This window comes from Siniperca chuatsi, unplaced genomic scaffold (genome assembly GCF_020085105.1).
Source record: "Siniperca chuatsi isolate FFG_IHB_CAS unplaced genomic scaffold, ASM2008510v1 Contig00110, whole genome shotgun sequence".
In the NCBI taxonomy this organism is placed as follows: domain Eukaryota; kingdom Metazoa; phylum Chordata; class Actinopteri; order Centrarchiformes; family Sinipercidae; genus Siniperca; species Siniperca chuatsi.
In genome coordinates this window covers 1-14,229 of record NW_025322582.1, presented here as the reverse complement: position 1 = coordinate 14,229, position 14,229 = coordinate 1, and the positions used below count along the sequence as shown (strand labels likewise).

Sequence of the window (14,229 nt, the reverse complement as noted above, 5' to 3'; positions counted from 1 at the left end):
TTGAGTATTTCCCAGCTCTTCCCCTCTTCTGTGAGACTCCAGGGGACTCAGAGGACAATTCCGATATAGGCCTCTTGGGCTGCTGGGCATTGGGAAGGGGGGCATCATCGCTATCACCCATTGACTCCTCGTTTTCAATTCCTGAGTTAGAGTCTGGGCTAGCTCCGCCTTCTGCCTGCATTGCCCCATCTTCCTCCTCACTCTCTACTTGTGGAGCAATTGCAGGCCCCTCCCCTACTCCCGCCACACCTGTTCCCTGTCCTCCAATCAGAGGATTTGGCGGGAGATTTGAATTTTCCAGCCCAGCCTCTTCAATTAGCTCTCTAACTGCTTCATTTTGTCCGCCATTTTTTCCTTTTTCTGCTTCTTTTGTTGCTTTCAATTTGTTGGCAAAGGATTGAGGGCAATCTCTGAAGAGGTGGTTTGTTTCTCCACAAAGATTACACTTTCTGCCATTGGTGCACTCCTCAAAGGTGTGCCCAATTTCTCTACATTTCCCACAAATTATCTGCTGACACGCTTCCGCCAGGTGCCCATGCTCACCACACTTGCGGCAGAGCTTGGGCTGGCCCTGGTAATGAATATAGCCCCTGTTGTTTCCCAGTACTATCACAGATGGCAAATGTTTCAGGCCCTGGAAGCCTTGAGGGTCCTGCCATTGTTGAATGGGGACCCTCCAAGCGCAATTCCAAATACCATCCTCATCTCTCACTTTGGTAGCCTGGCCTTTCACGGTGCAATATCTACCCAGCCACAAACAAATGTCATCCGCATTTACTGTCTCATTGAACATTCTGACAATGACCGTTTTAGAGGCATTGTCAGTCAGTTTCTCAACATTCAAAGCGGAAAACTGGGGTTTTACATTTTCAAAACGTGACCAGAAGTCTCTTAGCGTAACAGCAGAGCGAAAGCTAACATCAAATCCTTTGTTGAACGGTAGCGTCAAAATGCAATTTATGTCTTCAGGTCCGAACATCAAGGTTTTTTGGATTAGCTTCCTGGAGAAGTCAAGTCTTGACATGCCCATTGGCTTTCCGTCTATATCTTTAAATATGAATCGACACTGTGGTGCCTCCGCATGCCGGCATGGTTGGCCGACATGGTGGAGGCACCACACGCTAAAAGGATGAAATGAACTAAAACACTTAAAACTGCCTAAAAAACCAGGGATAAAAGAAAAAACTAAAATACAAGAGTAAGATAGCCTTAAACTACAATATAAAAGAATAAAGGAATAAAATCACTTACCTTTTCTTGTTTGGCCTAATAAAGATGTTAATCCAGCAGAGTACAGGCAAAAAAAACCTCTGTGCCAATGAATTCCTATATGCTTAATATTTGCAACTACAAAGAAGTTGAAATATTCACATAAAGAAATTGGTGAATTTCCTCCAAAATACTGGTAAAAAACCAATGCCACAACAGGCGAAAGTTTTACCACCAACAGGAGGCGATCGCAGTCTTAGCCAAAAGGCCGAGAAGCGATGAGCCCTGACGCTTCGCTTCCGGAGCCCACCTCCTGGAACGCTTCTCCCTTGCCCTGGTGCAGCCTCTTGTCTCTGCGCACAACAACGGCTGCTTCCTCAGCACCGCCTCCCAAGCGGCCCACGCCCCGATATCGCCTGGGGCAGCTCTCTTGCTTTTCACAGACGCGCAAGGCTCGGCCGGACGGCAAAGCCTGCCAAAAATAGGCGTAACTCATGGGCGTCCCTCTCCACGGAAGTCTTTAGTAAAAGGCGAAAGACTTGTGCGTTATGAAGAGAAACCCGAGCGAGTGCAGGCCTGGCCTCGAGAGCGGCCGACGAGCCTAGCGGCCCCGGTCACTACCCTCGCGGTAAGCCTCACTCTGCCGACGGAGTCCCAAATACCAGGCCACGCCCATTCCCCCTCAACCGCATTATCCCAGGCTCCATCCAATCGGATTGCGGAGAAATTAGGGCCTGGCTTTTAACATCAGGAGTACTCAGGCTCTCAAGCCAAGCCCTCGGCCACGAGTGAGAGAGAGGGGAGGGAAAATGCGGGGCACATTCAACAGGTATTGTATACCGGTCGCAATGGGGCAATATCCCCTGCCAATCCAAAGCGCAAATCTGGCTGCCTTTTTTTTCGAGGCTTCGCCTGGCGGTCGATTCTGCGCGCGCGCGCGCGCGCCGACACGCGGCGATTTGAGACTGGGGGCCCAATGAGGTTCCACGAGGAACATCGGTGAGTCCACAGAGGGTTTTCCCACCGCTCCCAGCCCTAAGGGATGCCATCCACCCCGACTCGAGTCTTTTGGTCCAGCGTCGAACCTCTCCGTTCGCGTTCGCGCGCTTTGGCTTTCCACAAGGCAGGAGAAGGGCGCACCGCCCCGGCGCGCTGCAGTGCCGGGTCGATGCGTGGAGTGAGCGGAGCGAGCCCGTTTTCAGCTCCCGGTGCTAAAAATCCGTTTAATACGTCGTCCCCTTATAGAGGACCTATCAGATATTAAACTGATAAGAACAGATACTACACTTGATCTTAGCCAAAAGGCCGAGAAGCGATGAGCCCTGACGCTTCGCTTCGGAGCCCACCTCCTGGAACGCTTCTCCTTGCCCTGGTGCAGCCTCTTGTCTCTGCGCACAACAACGGCTGCTTCCTCAGCACCGCCTCCCAAGCGGCCCACGCCCGATATCGCCTGGGGCAGCTCTCTTGCTTTTCACAGACGCGCAAGGCTCGGCGGACGGCAAAGCCTGCCAAAAATAGGCGTAACTCATGGGCGTCCCTCTCCACGGAAGTCTTTAGTAAAAGGCGAAAGACTTGTGCGTTATGAAGAGAAACCCGAGCAAGTGCAGGCCTGGCCTCGAGAGCGGCCGACGAGCCTAGCGGCCCCAGTCACTACCCTCGCGGTAAGCCTCACTCTGCCGACGGAGTCCCAAATACCAGGCCACGCCCATTCCCCCTCAACCGCATTATCCCAGGCTCCATCCAATCGGATTGCGGAGAAATTAGGGCCTGGCTTTTAACATCAGGAGTACTCAGGCTCTCGCAAGCCAAGCCCTCGGCCACGAGTGAGAGAGAGGGAGGGAAAATGCGGGGCACATTCAACAGGTATTGTATACCGGTCGCAATGGGGCAATATCCCCTGCCAATCCAAAGCGCAAATCTGGCTGCCTTTTCGGAGGCTTCGCCTGGCGGTCGATTCTGCGCCGCGTCGCGGCCGATACGCGGCGATTTGAGACTGGGGGCCCAATGAGGTTCCACGAGGAACATCGGTGAGTCCACAGAGGGTTTTCCCACCGCTCCCAGCCCTAAGGGATGCCATCCACCCCGACTCGAGTCTTTTGGTCCAGCGTCGAACCTCTCCGTTCGCGTTCCGCGTTTGGCTTTCCACAAGGCAGGAGAAGGGCGCACCGTTCCCGGCGGCGCTGCAGTGCCGGGTCGATGCGTGGAGTGAGCGGAGCGAGCCCCGTTTTCAGCTCCCGGTGCTAAAAATCCGTTTAATACGTCGTCCCCTTATAGAGGACCTATCAGATATTAAACTGATAAGAACAGATACTACACTTGATCTTAGCCAAAAGGCCGAGAAGCGATGAGCCCTGACGCTTCGCTTCCGGAGCCCACCTCCTGGAACGCTTCTCCCTTGCCCTGGTGCAGCCTCTTGTCTCTGCGCACAACAACGGCTGCTTCCTCAGCACCGCCTCCCAAGCGGCCCACGCCCCGATATCGCCTGGGGCAGCTCTCTTGCTTTTCACAGACGCGCAAGGCTCGGCCGGACGGCAAAGCCTGCCAAAAATAGGCGTAACTCATGGGCGTCCCTCTCCACGGAAGTCTTTAGTAAAAGGCGAAAGACTTGTGCGTTATGAAGAGAAACCCGAGCAAGTGCAGGCCTGGCCTCGAGAGCGGCCGACGAGCCTAGCGGCCCCAGTCACTACCCTCGCGGTAAGCCTCACTCTGCCGACGGAGTCCCAAATACCAGGCCACGCCCATTCCCCCTCAACCGCATTATCCCAGGCTCCATCCAATCGGATTGCGGAGAAATTAGGGCCTGGCTTTTAACATCAGGAGTACTCAGGCTCTCGCAAGCCAAGCCCTCGGCCACGAGTGAGAGAGAGGAGGGGAAAAAATGCGGGGCACATTCAACAGGTATTGTATACCGGTCGCAATGGGGCAATATCCCCTGCCAATCCAAAGCGCAAATCTGGCTGCCTTTTCGGAGGCTTCGCCTGGCGGTCGATTCTGCGCCGCGTCGCGGCCCGATACCCGCGATTTGAGACTGGGGGCCCAATGAGGTTCCACGAGGAACATCGGTGAGTCCACAGAGGGTTTTCCCACCGCTCCCAGCCCTAAGGGATGCCATCCACCCCGACTCGAGTCTTTTGGTCCAGCGTCGAACCTCTCCGTTCGCGTTCCGCGTTTGGCTTTCCACAAGGCAGGAGAAGGGTGCACCGTTCCCGGCGGCGCTGCAGTGCCGGGTCGATGCGTGGAGTGAGCGGAGCGAGCCCCGTTTTCAGCTCCCGGTGCTAAAAATCCGTTTAATACGTCGTCCCCTTATAGAGGACCTATCAGATATTAAACTGATAAGAACAGATTTTTTTTTTTTTTTTTTTATACAAAAAACTGGTTTCAATTCCAAAACAGTTTCTCAAATACACCATACATGCATCATATCATTCAGTGGGTACAAAATCCATGTCATCATTTCATCCCTACCAACATAACTGAAATTCTCAAAGAAACCAATTTGACATGAATCTAAATTTCACCATATCCAACCAAACCCTCCTTTCCACCTCTCCAATGCGGCATGCTTCCCCCACTTCAAAATGTCCCTTTTAATTCTCCCCTTTATGTCTGCTTCCACCCTCCTTATTACCCCTTCCACACCGCTATCTCTATTTCTTTTCACCAGATCTTGCCTGGCCAACCACAAACTCCTCTTGATTAGGCTAACCATTAGCCAAATGAGGAAACTTGCCTGACCATTCCCTAAGCTCACCCCTCTTTCGACCCTAGCCCATGTCAGGTGAAACCCAGGGATCACCTGGCCTAGCCATGTCCCAACTTTATCCCATACCGCCCCCGCAAATGGACAGTCCCACATGACATGCCTAATCGTCTCCTCTCCTGCACAAGCTGCCCTCGGGCACACAGGGGATCTTGCCAACCCATGCCTATACATAGTTTCTCGTACCGGCATACATTTATGGAGGCATAACCAATTTAGATCTTTGAGTCCGTTGTCTAGCCTCCGTGGCTGGATCCTCTTCCAAATCTCCGTCGTGGTCCCAGCCACCTGAGGCATGACCACTCCCTGTCTAACCACTCTGTAGAGGACCTTGTGGTTTATTCTCACCTCTGTCTCAGTAGCTTCCGGATGAGCCCGCAGCCACCTGGTTGCATGATGGTAGTGCCATGGTTGCTGCTCCACCCGGGGTGCCAAATTGCTCCATACCATCTGCCGTCTGGCCTGGTAAGCAAAATAGAGCCTCAGAAAGTAGCCTGAGGGGTGCACTATTGTAGCGGATAATTCCCTACACAAAAAAGAAACAAAGATGCAGTCCAGCTTCAGCGGGAGGTGTGGCACATCTCTCCCCTGCTTCGATTCCAGCCAACATGCGAGTCCTCGCCACATACTCGTATCTCCCACCCCATATGAAACCGAACACCAGGCGCATAAGAGGCCTCCTCATACTAACTGGCAGTGGGTATATGTATGCCAGGTATAAGAGAGATGGTAGGACGTCTACCTTCAAGACAAGAACTTTACCTATGAAAGTAAGGCACCTGCCCTTCCATGCCGTGAGCTTCTTCTGGACTGCCAAAAGGCGCTTGGTCCAGTTGGCTGTGGCACTGTGGTCTGTCCCAAAACTGACACCTAGTACCTTCAGAGGCCCTTCACAGAGCGACAGCCCCCCTGGTACATCCGTCCTTTCTTTCCACCGCCCAAAAAACTTCACAGAGGACTTGGCACAATTAAGTTTTGCTCCAGATACCTTGCTAAAATCCTGAAACACCTCCAAAGAACGAATCAGGCATGCGTCGCTGTCCAGCAGCAGTGTGGTGTCATCTGCATACTGGGACAACTTGACCCGTAGGCCTCCGCTGCCAGGCACTAGGAAACCTTTCACACCCGGGTCAGCCCGAATGGCTGCTGCCAGGGGCTCCATGTAAAGGATGTAGAGCAGCGGTGAGAGTGGGCACCCCTGTCTTACCCCTGAATACAAACTGAAAACATCCCCCAAGTGACCGTTAACTGAAACTGTGCTCCCCACGCCCGTATACAATGTACGCAACCATCCTACAAAAACCTGGCTAAAACCTAACCTTTCCAATACCCTAAACATAAAACCCCAGTGTACCCTGTCAAAAGCCTTTGCCTGGTCAAGACCAACCACCATAAGTGGCAAGTGCCTGTCCTCTGCCCAAGTAACAGCATCTCGTACCAACTGTAGATTCCACCTCACGGAGCGCCCTGCCACCCCGCATGTCTGGTCCACATGGACCACATGTGGAAGCGCTGTGCCCAGTCGATCCGCTAGGACCTTTGCCAGGAGTTTATAATCAACACACAGCATGGTCAGTGGCCGCCAGTTCCCTAGGTCGGTGTGATCACCCTTCTTAAACAGAAGGGAGATAACACCGTGGCCAAAGTCCTCCCATTACACCTGTGCGGAGTGTTGCAGAGAGTACCTCCAAAAGTACCGGCCCTAGTATGTCCCAAAACTTCACATAAACACTTGATCTTAGCCAAAAGGCCGAGAAGCGATGAGCCCTGACGCTTCGCCTCGGGAGCCCACCTCCTGGAACGCTTCTCCTTGCCCTGGTGCAACCTCTTGTCTCTGCGCACAAACAACGGCTGCTTCCTCAGCACCGCCTCCCAAGCGGCCCACGCCCGATATCGCCTGGGGCAGCTCTCTTGCTTTTCACAGACGCGCAAGGCTCGGCCGGACGGCAAAGCCTGCCAAAATAGGCGTAACTCATGGGCGCCCCCTCTCCACGGAAGTCTTTAGTAAAAGGCGAAAGACTTGTGCGTTATGAAGAGAAACCCGAGCAAGTTCAGGCCTGGCCTCGAGAGCGCCGACGAGCCTAGCGGCCCCAGTCACTACCCTCGCGGTAAGCCTCACTCTGCCGACGGAGTCCCAAATACCAGGCCACGCCCATTCCCCCTCAACCGCATTATCCCAGGCTCCATCCAATCGGATTGGGAGAAAATTAGGCCTGGCTTTTAACATCAGGAGTACTCAGGCTCTCGCAAGCCAAGCCTCGGCCACGAGTGAGAGAGAGGAGGGAAAATGCGGGCACATTCAACAGGTATTGTATACCGGTCGCAATGGGGCAATATCCCCTGCCAATCCAAATCGCAAATCTGGCTGCCTTTTTCGAGGCTTCGCCTGGCGGTCGATACGCCGGCGATTTGAGACTGGGGGCCCAATGAGGTTCCACGAGGAACATCGGTGAGTCCACAGAGGGTTTTCCCACCGCCCCAGCCCTAAGGGATGCCATCCACCCCGACTCGAGTCTTTTGGTCCAGCGCCGAACCTCTCCGCTCGCGTCCCGCGCTTGGCTTTCCACAAGGCAGGAGAAGGGTGCACCGCCTCCCGGCGGCGCTGCAGTGCCGGGTCGATGCGTGGAGTGAGCGGAGCGAGCCCCGCTTTCAGCTCCCGTGCTAAAAATCCGTTTAATACGTCGTCCCCTTATAGAGGACCTATCAGATATTAAACTGATAAGAACAGATTTTTTTTTTTTTTTTTTTTTTTTATTACAAAAAACTGGTTTCAATTCCAAAACAGTTTCTCAAATACACCATACATGCATCATATCATTCAGTGGGTACAAAATCCATGTCATCATTTCATCCCTACCAACATAACTGAAATTCTCAAAGAAACCAATTTGACATGAATCTAAATTTCACCATATCCAACCAAACCCTCCTTTCCACCTCTCCAATGCGGCATGCTTCCCCCACTTCAAAATGTCCCTTTTAATTCTCCCCTTTATGTCTGCTTCCACCCTCCTTATTACCCCTTCCACACCGCTATCTCTATTTCTTTTCACCAGATCTTGCCTGGCCAACCACAAACTCCTCTTGATTAGGCTAACAATTAGCCAAATGAGGAAACTTGCCTGACCATTCCCTAAGCTCACCCCTCTTTCGACCCTAGCCCATGTCAGGTGAAACCCAGGGATCACCTGGCCTAGCCATGTCCCAACTTTATCCCATACCGCCCCCGCAAATGGACAGTCCCACATGACATGCCTAATCGTCTCCTCTCCTGCACAAGCTGCCCTCGGGCACACAGGGGATCTTGCCAACCCATGCCTATACATAGTTTCTCGTACCGGCATACATTTATGGAGGCATAACCAATTTAGATCTTTGAGTCCGTTGTCTAGCCTCCGTGGCTGGATCCTCTTCCAAATCTCCGCTGTGGTCCCAGCCACCTGAGGCATGACCACTCCCTGTCTAACCACTCTGTAGAGGACCTTGTGGTTTATTCTCACCTCTGTCTCAGTAGCTTCCGGATGAGCCCGCAGCCACCTGGTTGCACGATGGTAGTGCCATGGTTGCTGCTCCACCCGGGTGCCAAATTGCTCCATACCATCTGCCGCCTGGCCTGGTAAGCAAAATAGAGCCTCAGAAAGTAGCCTGAGGGGTGCACTATTGTAGCGGATAATTCCCTACACAAAAAGAAACAAAGATGCAGTCCAGCTTCAGCGGGAGGTGTGGCACATCTCTCCCCTGCTTCGATTCCAGCCAACATGCGAGTCCTCGCCACATACTCGTATCTCCCACCCCATATGAAACCGAACACCAGGCGCATAAGAGGCCTCCTCATACTAACTGGCAGTGGGTATATGTATGCCAGGTATAAGAGAGATGGTAGGACGCCTACCTTCAAGACAAGAACTTTACCTATGAAAGTAAGGCACCTGCCCTTCCATGCCGTGAGCTTCTTCTGGACTGCCAAAAGGCGCTTGGTCCAGTTGGCTGTGGCACTGTGGTCTGTCCCAAAACTGACACCTAGTACCTTCAGAGGCCCTTCACAGAGCGACAGCCCCTGGTACATCCGTCCTTTCTTTCCACCGCCCAAAAACTTCACAGAGGACTTGGCACAATTAAGTTTTGCTCCAGATACCTTGCTAAAATCCTGAAACACCTCCAAAGAACGAATCAGGCATGCGTCGCTGTCCAGCAGCAGTGTGGTGTCATCTGCATACTGGGACAACTTGACCCGTAGGCCTCCGCTGCCAGGCACTAGGAAACCTTTCACACCCGGGTCAGCCCGAATGGCTGCTGCCAGGGGCTCCATGTAAAGGATGTAGAGCAGCGGTGAGAGTGGGCACCCTGTCTTACCCCTGAATACAAACTGAAAACATCCCCAAGTGACCGTTAACTGAAACTGTGCTCCCACGCCCGTATGGGATGTACGCAACCATCCTACAAAAACCTGGCTAAAACCTAACCTTTCCAATACCCTAAACATAAAACCCCAGTGTACCCTGTCAAAAGCCTTTGCCTGGTCAAGACCAACCACCATAAGTGGCAAGTGCCTGTCCTCTGCCCAAGTAACAGCATCTCGTACCAACTGTAGATTCCACCTCACGGAGCGCCCTGCCACCCCGCATGTCTGGTCCACATGGACCACATGTGGAAGCGCTGTGCCCAGTCGATCCGCTAGGACCTTTGCCAGGAGTTTATAATCAACACACAGCATGGTCAGTGGCCGCCAGTGCCTAGGTCGGTGTGATCACCCTTCTTAAACAGAAGGGAGATAACACCGGTGGCCAAAGTCCCTCCCATTACACCTGTGCGGAGTGTTGCAGAGAGTACCTCCAAAAGTACCGGCCCTAGTATGTCCCAAAACTTCACATAAAACTGGTAGGGATGAAATGATGACATGCATTTTGTACCCACTGAATGATATGATGCATGTATGGTGTATTTGAGAAACTGTTTTGGAATTGAAACCAGTTAGGGTTAGGGTTAGGGTTAGGGGTTAGGGTTAGGGGTAGGGTTAGGGTTAGGGGTTAGGGTTAGGGGTTAGGGTTAGGGGTAGTGGTTAGGGTTAGGGGCAAAGGGGTTAACTCCTGCAGGGAGTTATAATGCACTGGCACTAGTATTTCTTTGTATTCTAAGTTCATAAAATCAACAGGTGCTACTATGTGGTTTATAAAAGTTTTTTTAAAAACCAAAAGGAAAAAAATTAGGGGAAACAACAAATCAGTGTCTGGGACTAAAATCACTAAGAAATGGAATAAATGCACTACATAGTCTAACAGTCGACGGGGCTCAGTTAAATCTCCTGTAACGGGAGATTTGAGACACCACCATTGATAATTCATAAAAGTAAGCACTCAGGTATAATTTCAGGAGAGCAACTGGGTAAGAAAAACAAAAAGCAGACAAACAGAACTGCAGCAGGGCGGTAAGTGCTGGAAATAAAAAAGGTAAGTGCTGATTAATCAGAGGGAGATACAAGAAATTATATAATAATATTAATATGAATAAGTGCTTCAATAGAAAAAAACATGCATGTAGTAAATCATAATGTACATAATTGAAAAAATATATACAAATACATAACAAAAGGATGAAACCGAATAGCCCTGTTGCAGCAATGTCTGCCTAAGGTCCTGACCAATACTCAGTTTTAAAGCTTAAAACTCCAAGCCGAATTCTCCGTGTTAAAAATGTGTTTTTTTATTTATTTATTTTTATTTAATTTTTACATCTTCTAGGTAAGAGAGATCTCGCTGGAACCTGCCGGAAAGAAGGGGAGAAGAGAAAGGAAAAGAAAAGAAATTTGACCAAAGGTAAGGAGGATCAAATGGTCACCCAGGTAGGTAAGTATGGGAAGGTAAGTAGGTAAAGGGAAACAGGTAAGTAAAAACGGAAACTTGGGGTTAGGAAAGAGGAAAAGGGGAAAACTTAGGGTTAGGGGAGGAGGTTGGGGTTAGGAAAGGGAAGGGGGAGAAAGGTTAGGGTTAGGGAAAAGGGAAGGGTTAGGGTTAGGGGAGGAAGGTTAGGGTTAGGGAAGGGAAGAAGGTTAAGGTTAGGGAAGGGAAGGGGGAGGAAGGTTAGGGTTAGGGAAAGGGGAGGGGAGGGTCAAGTTTAAAGAAAGCTGCTAAGGAAAAGAGAAGATAAATCAGAAGAATACCAATCAAAATATGGGAAGGGAAGTAGGGTTAGCAAGTGATTGGTGCCGGCATTATCTCGCAAAAAAAGAATAAATAATATTTATAAAAGAACAATACATAACATGCATATAAATTAAAAAGGAAGCATGCTAAATAGATTAAAAGAGGGGGGAGGTTATTAGTACAATAAAATTGCACCTAAGTGCTAAATTCAAGTGCTATGTTAGTTGTAAAATTCATATTTAAATAAAATATTTAAAACACAATATATATATATACACACATAATTAAAAACCATGCCAAATACAAAATGTATGATTCATCTCTAAAGGAGAGAATGCCGGTTAATTTCCAATGCTAGTCCCGAGTACAGCCAATAAAGATGATTTGAATTGTTCTGAATAGAGAAAGGAAAAGGAAAAAGAAAAGGAAAGGGGGGGAAAAGAAGGGGGGTTTTAGGTAGACAGCATATCATAATTTTTCATTAAAACCACTGGGGTCTAACGTCTTCAGTCGAGTGATCCATTTCCTCTCTGCTCGTTTGCGCTGTAGGGTGGACCAACCGTCTCTGCCCTCCAGGCCTCTATACCTGAGATGCTCCAAACCAAACATTTTAAAGTGCTTATGAAGTAAGGTGGTGGCTCTCCCTCCCCGAATACGGTAAATATGTTGAGTTACACGTGTTTTCAAGGTTTTGCTTGTTTCACCAATGTAGAGTTTATCACAATGTTCACACTGGATGAGATAAACCAAATTGGAATCCTCTGGTGTTAGTTTTTGAGGGAGAGGAGCTCCACAGCCCGAATGTCTGTTGACTATGAAGGGGGAAGGTTTAAGAAGATATTTATCCGATTGTTTCATTGGCTTATTAAATGCAGTGCGAACTAAAATATCTCTCAAACTCCTGTTTCTTCTGTTTGCTATGATCAAACGGTACTTTTGAAGAGGTTCCACTGTTTCCTGTGTCTGTTGGAAATTGTTTCTGATCTGGGAAGTAAGGGTACTCAGGTGTTGGGAGTATGTGACCACCAGGGGATGAGTGGGAGGGTTGGTCCAACCCCTCCTCCTTTCTTCCACTGTACTCTCCCCTGTCCCTGAAGATGTTCCTGACCTCTGCCTTAATCCCCTAAGGAACTGTTTTGTGTACCCCTAGGACGGAGTGCCGCAAAGAGGTCCTTGTGGCGTCCTCTACATCCTGAGGGTAGGTACAAATACGGTGAAATCTGATCAGTTGTGATTTTATTAGACCTCGGAAAGTATGTTTGGGATGATAGCTAGTTTTGTGAAGGAGGGCATGTCTATCAGTGTCTTTGAAATAGACTTTGGTGGCTAATTTCTTAGTATGCTCCATATATTTGCAGAAGAAGACCTTCGTGTCCAGAAATTCAACTTACTCAAACTGTAAATTGTGTTTCAATTTGATTTTCGGGTGATGAGAGTTTAACACAGTTAGGAATTCCTTAAAGGATTCCACTGAACTGGTCCAGATACCGAAAATATCGTCGTCGAGTACCGGAGATACAGCAGAGGTAAGTTTTACATTTGAGAAAGGCAGTCCTTTCCCATTCTGCGAGGTATATATCTGCATAGGCGGGGGAATACTTTCTCCCCATTGCACAACCGCATATCTGGAGATAAAACTTACCATTAAACTCAAAGTCATTACGTGTTAAGGTGATTTCTAACAACTGGAGGACCTCTTTGTCCGGGCGCCGGGGGTCCGGGACCCGTTGGAAGGCCTCGGCCACTGCCTTGAGTCCTAAGGTAGTGTCTATGTTAGTATACAGAGAATCAATATCAATAGAAAAGAGGAAGGCATTTTCAGGTACTTCCATGTCCTTTGACTTATTGATAAATTCATAAGTATCTTTAACATAGCTTGGATGCTGTTGTGAGATGGGATTAATATAATAGTCAATGTACTCCGCTATACGATATGATTCTGAACCACAATCACTAACAATGGGCCTGCCAACAGGTATTTTATAAGGGACGGTCCAAGTCTCTGGAGTTTTATGGATTTTGGGCAGCAAATAGAATAGGCGGGGGCGAGGAGAATCCGGCCCGAATAAATAATACTTCTGTTTACTGGAAATCTGTTTATCATCATATAATTTAGAGATTATTTGCCTAACCATATGTTGGGTTTCAGATTGCAACAATTGGGTCAGAGGGACATAATAGGTGGTGTCTCCCAGTTGTCTGTACGCCTCCTCACAGGTAATTGAACCTATCCTGGAGCACTATTTGGCCCCCCTTGTCTGCTGGTTTAATAATTATGTCTTTCCTACTGCTCAAAGACCTTAGAGCCTGTTTTTGGGCAATGCTAATATTTGACTTGCCCAACTGTAGGGGTTTAAAGTTGGACAACAGAGTTTCATCTTTATTTATTAATACTTGCAATGCCTGTGGTAAAGACTCCAGACCATGTTCCCAATGAGAAGGGTTAGTAAAAGGCTCACTGCTGTAATTATCATCATTATATTGAAAGTGGTTAATTAATTTGAGTCTCCTATGGTAAGCATGGAGGTCGCTGCGGAGTTGCAGCAAATCGGGTACCCCGCGCCGGGATAAAGGTAAGTCCTCGTTCCAGGATATCCTGTTCTAAAAAGAGTCAAGGTAAAGCCAGAACAAAGATTAGTAATATTAGATAAATGAAGTAGGGTTAGGGGTTAGGGTTAGGGTTAGGGGTTAGGGGTTAGGGTTAGGGTTAGGGTTGGGGTTAGGGTTAGGGTTAGGGTAGGGGACTGAACCTGACCCCCAGCAAAGTGGGAGACAGGACGTGCACGGTCCTTCCCTGGTAGTCCCTACCCCACCCCCTCTCTATCAAAGGCGGATTGGTGGTAATATCCACCCTGAAATGGTCTTTGTCGATCCCGTTCAGGGGATCGACGACGTCTTTTACCGTGGCGCACCACGGTCCATCGATCATCATGAGCAAAACTCATGATGGAGTTGTTTTTTTTAGAATCCCTATACGAAAGTAAATAAAATTATCTAAAACAAAAATCAAATTTAACTCAAATTTTAAATTGTAAACTAAAATTATATTTAATTTTTATGAATTTTTATATTTTTAATTTTTAACAAACTAAATAATATATATTTTTAACAAACTAAATA

At 49.0% G+C, this 14,229-nt stretch overlaps 1 long non-coding RNA gene and 8 other non-coding genes across 9 annotated transcripts; all 9 read right to left on the bottom strand.

Annotated features, from left to right (window-relative positions):
• Positions 1-1,664: 1,664 nt before the first annotated feature.
• LOC122872770 lies at positions 1,665-1,777 on the bottom strand. Its single transcript, XR_006377289.1, has one exon. It is a non-coding gene; the product is annotated as a U5 spliceosomal RNA (small nuclear RNA).
• A 561-nt stretch (positions 1,778-2,338) lies between these two features.
• Positions 2,339-2,526, bottom strand: LOC122872773. The gene has a single exon (XR_006377292.1). It is a non-coding gene; the product is annotated as a U2 spliceosomal RNA (small nuclear RNA).
• A 172-nt stretch (positions 2,527-2,698) lies between these two features.
• Positions 2,699-2,810, bottom strand: LOC122872768. The gene has a single exon (XR_006377287.1). It is a non-coding gene; the product is annotated as a U5 spliceosomal RNA (small nuclear RNA).
• Positions 2,811-2,953: 143 nt separating this feature from the next.
• LOC122872762 lies at positions 2,954-8,387 on the bottom strand. Its single transcript, XR_006377283.1, has 2 exons — positions 7,670-8,387; positions 2,954-3,488 (listed from the first exon to the last, which is right to left on the bottom strand). It is a non-coding gene; the product is annotated as an uncharacterized LOC122872762 (long non-coding RNA).
• On the bottom strand, positions 3,365-3,555 carry LOC122872763. Its single transcript, XR_006377284.1, has one exon. It is a non-coding gene; the product is annotated as a U2 spliceosomal RNA (small nuclear RNA).
• LOC122872766 lies at positions 3,731-3,843 on the bottom strand. Its single transcript, XR_006377285.1, has one exon. It is a non-coding gene; the product is annotated as a U5 spliceosomal RNA (small nuclear RNA).
• On the bottom strand, positions 4,400-4,586 carry LOC122872774. The gene has a single exon (XR_006377293.1). It is a non-coding gene; the product is annotated as a U2 spliceosomal RNA (small nuclear RNA).
• LOC122872772 lies at positions 6,903-7,017 on the bottom strand. The gene has a single exon (XR_006377291.1). It is a non-coding gene; the product is annotated as a U5 spliceosomal RNA (small nuclear RNA).
• LOC122872776 lies at positions 7,546-7,737 on the bottom strand. The gene has a single exon (XR_006377294.1). It is a non-coding gene; the product is annotated as a U2 spliceosomal RNA (small nuclear RNA).
• Positions 8,388-14,229: the final 5,842 nt, after the last annotated feature.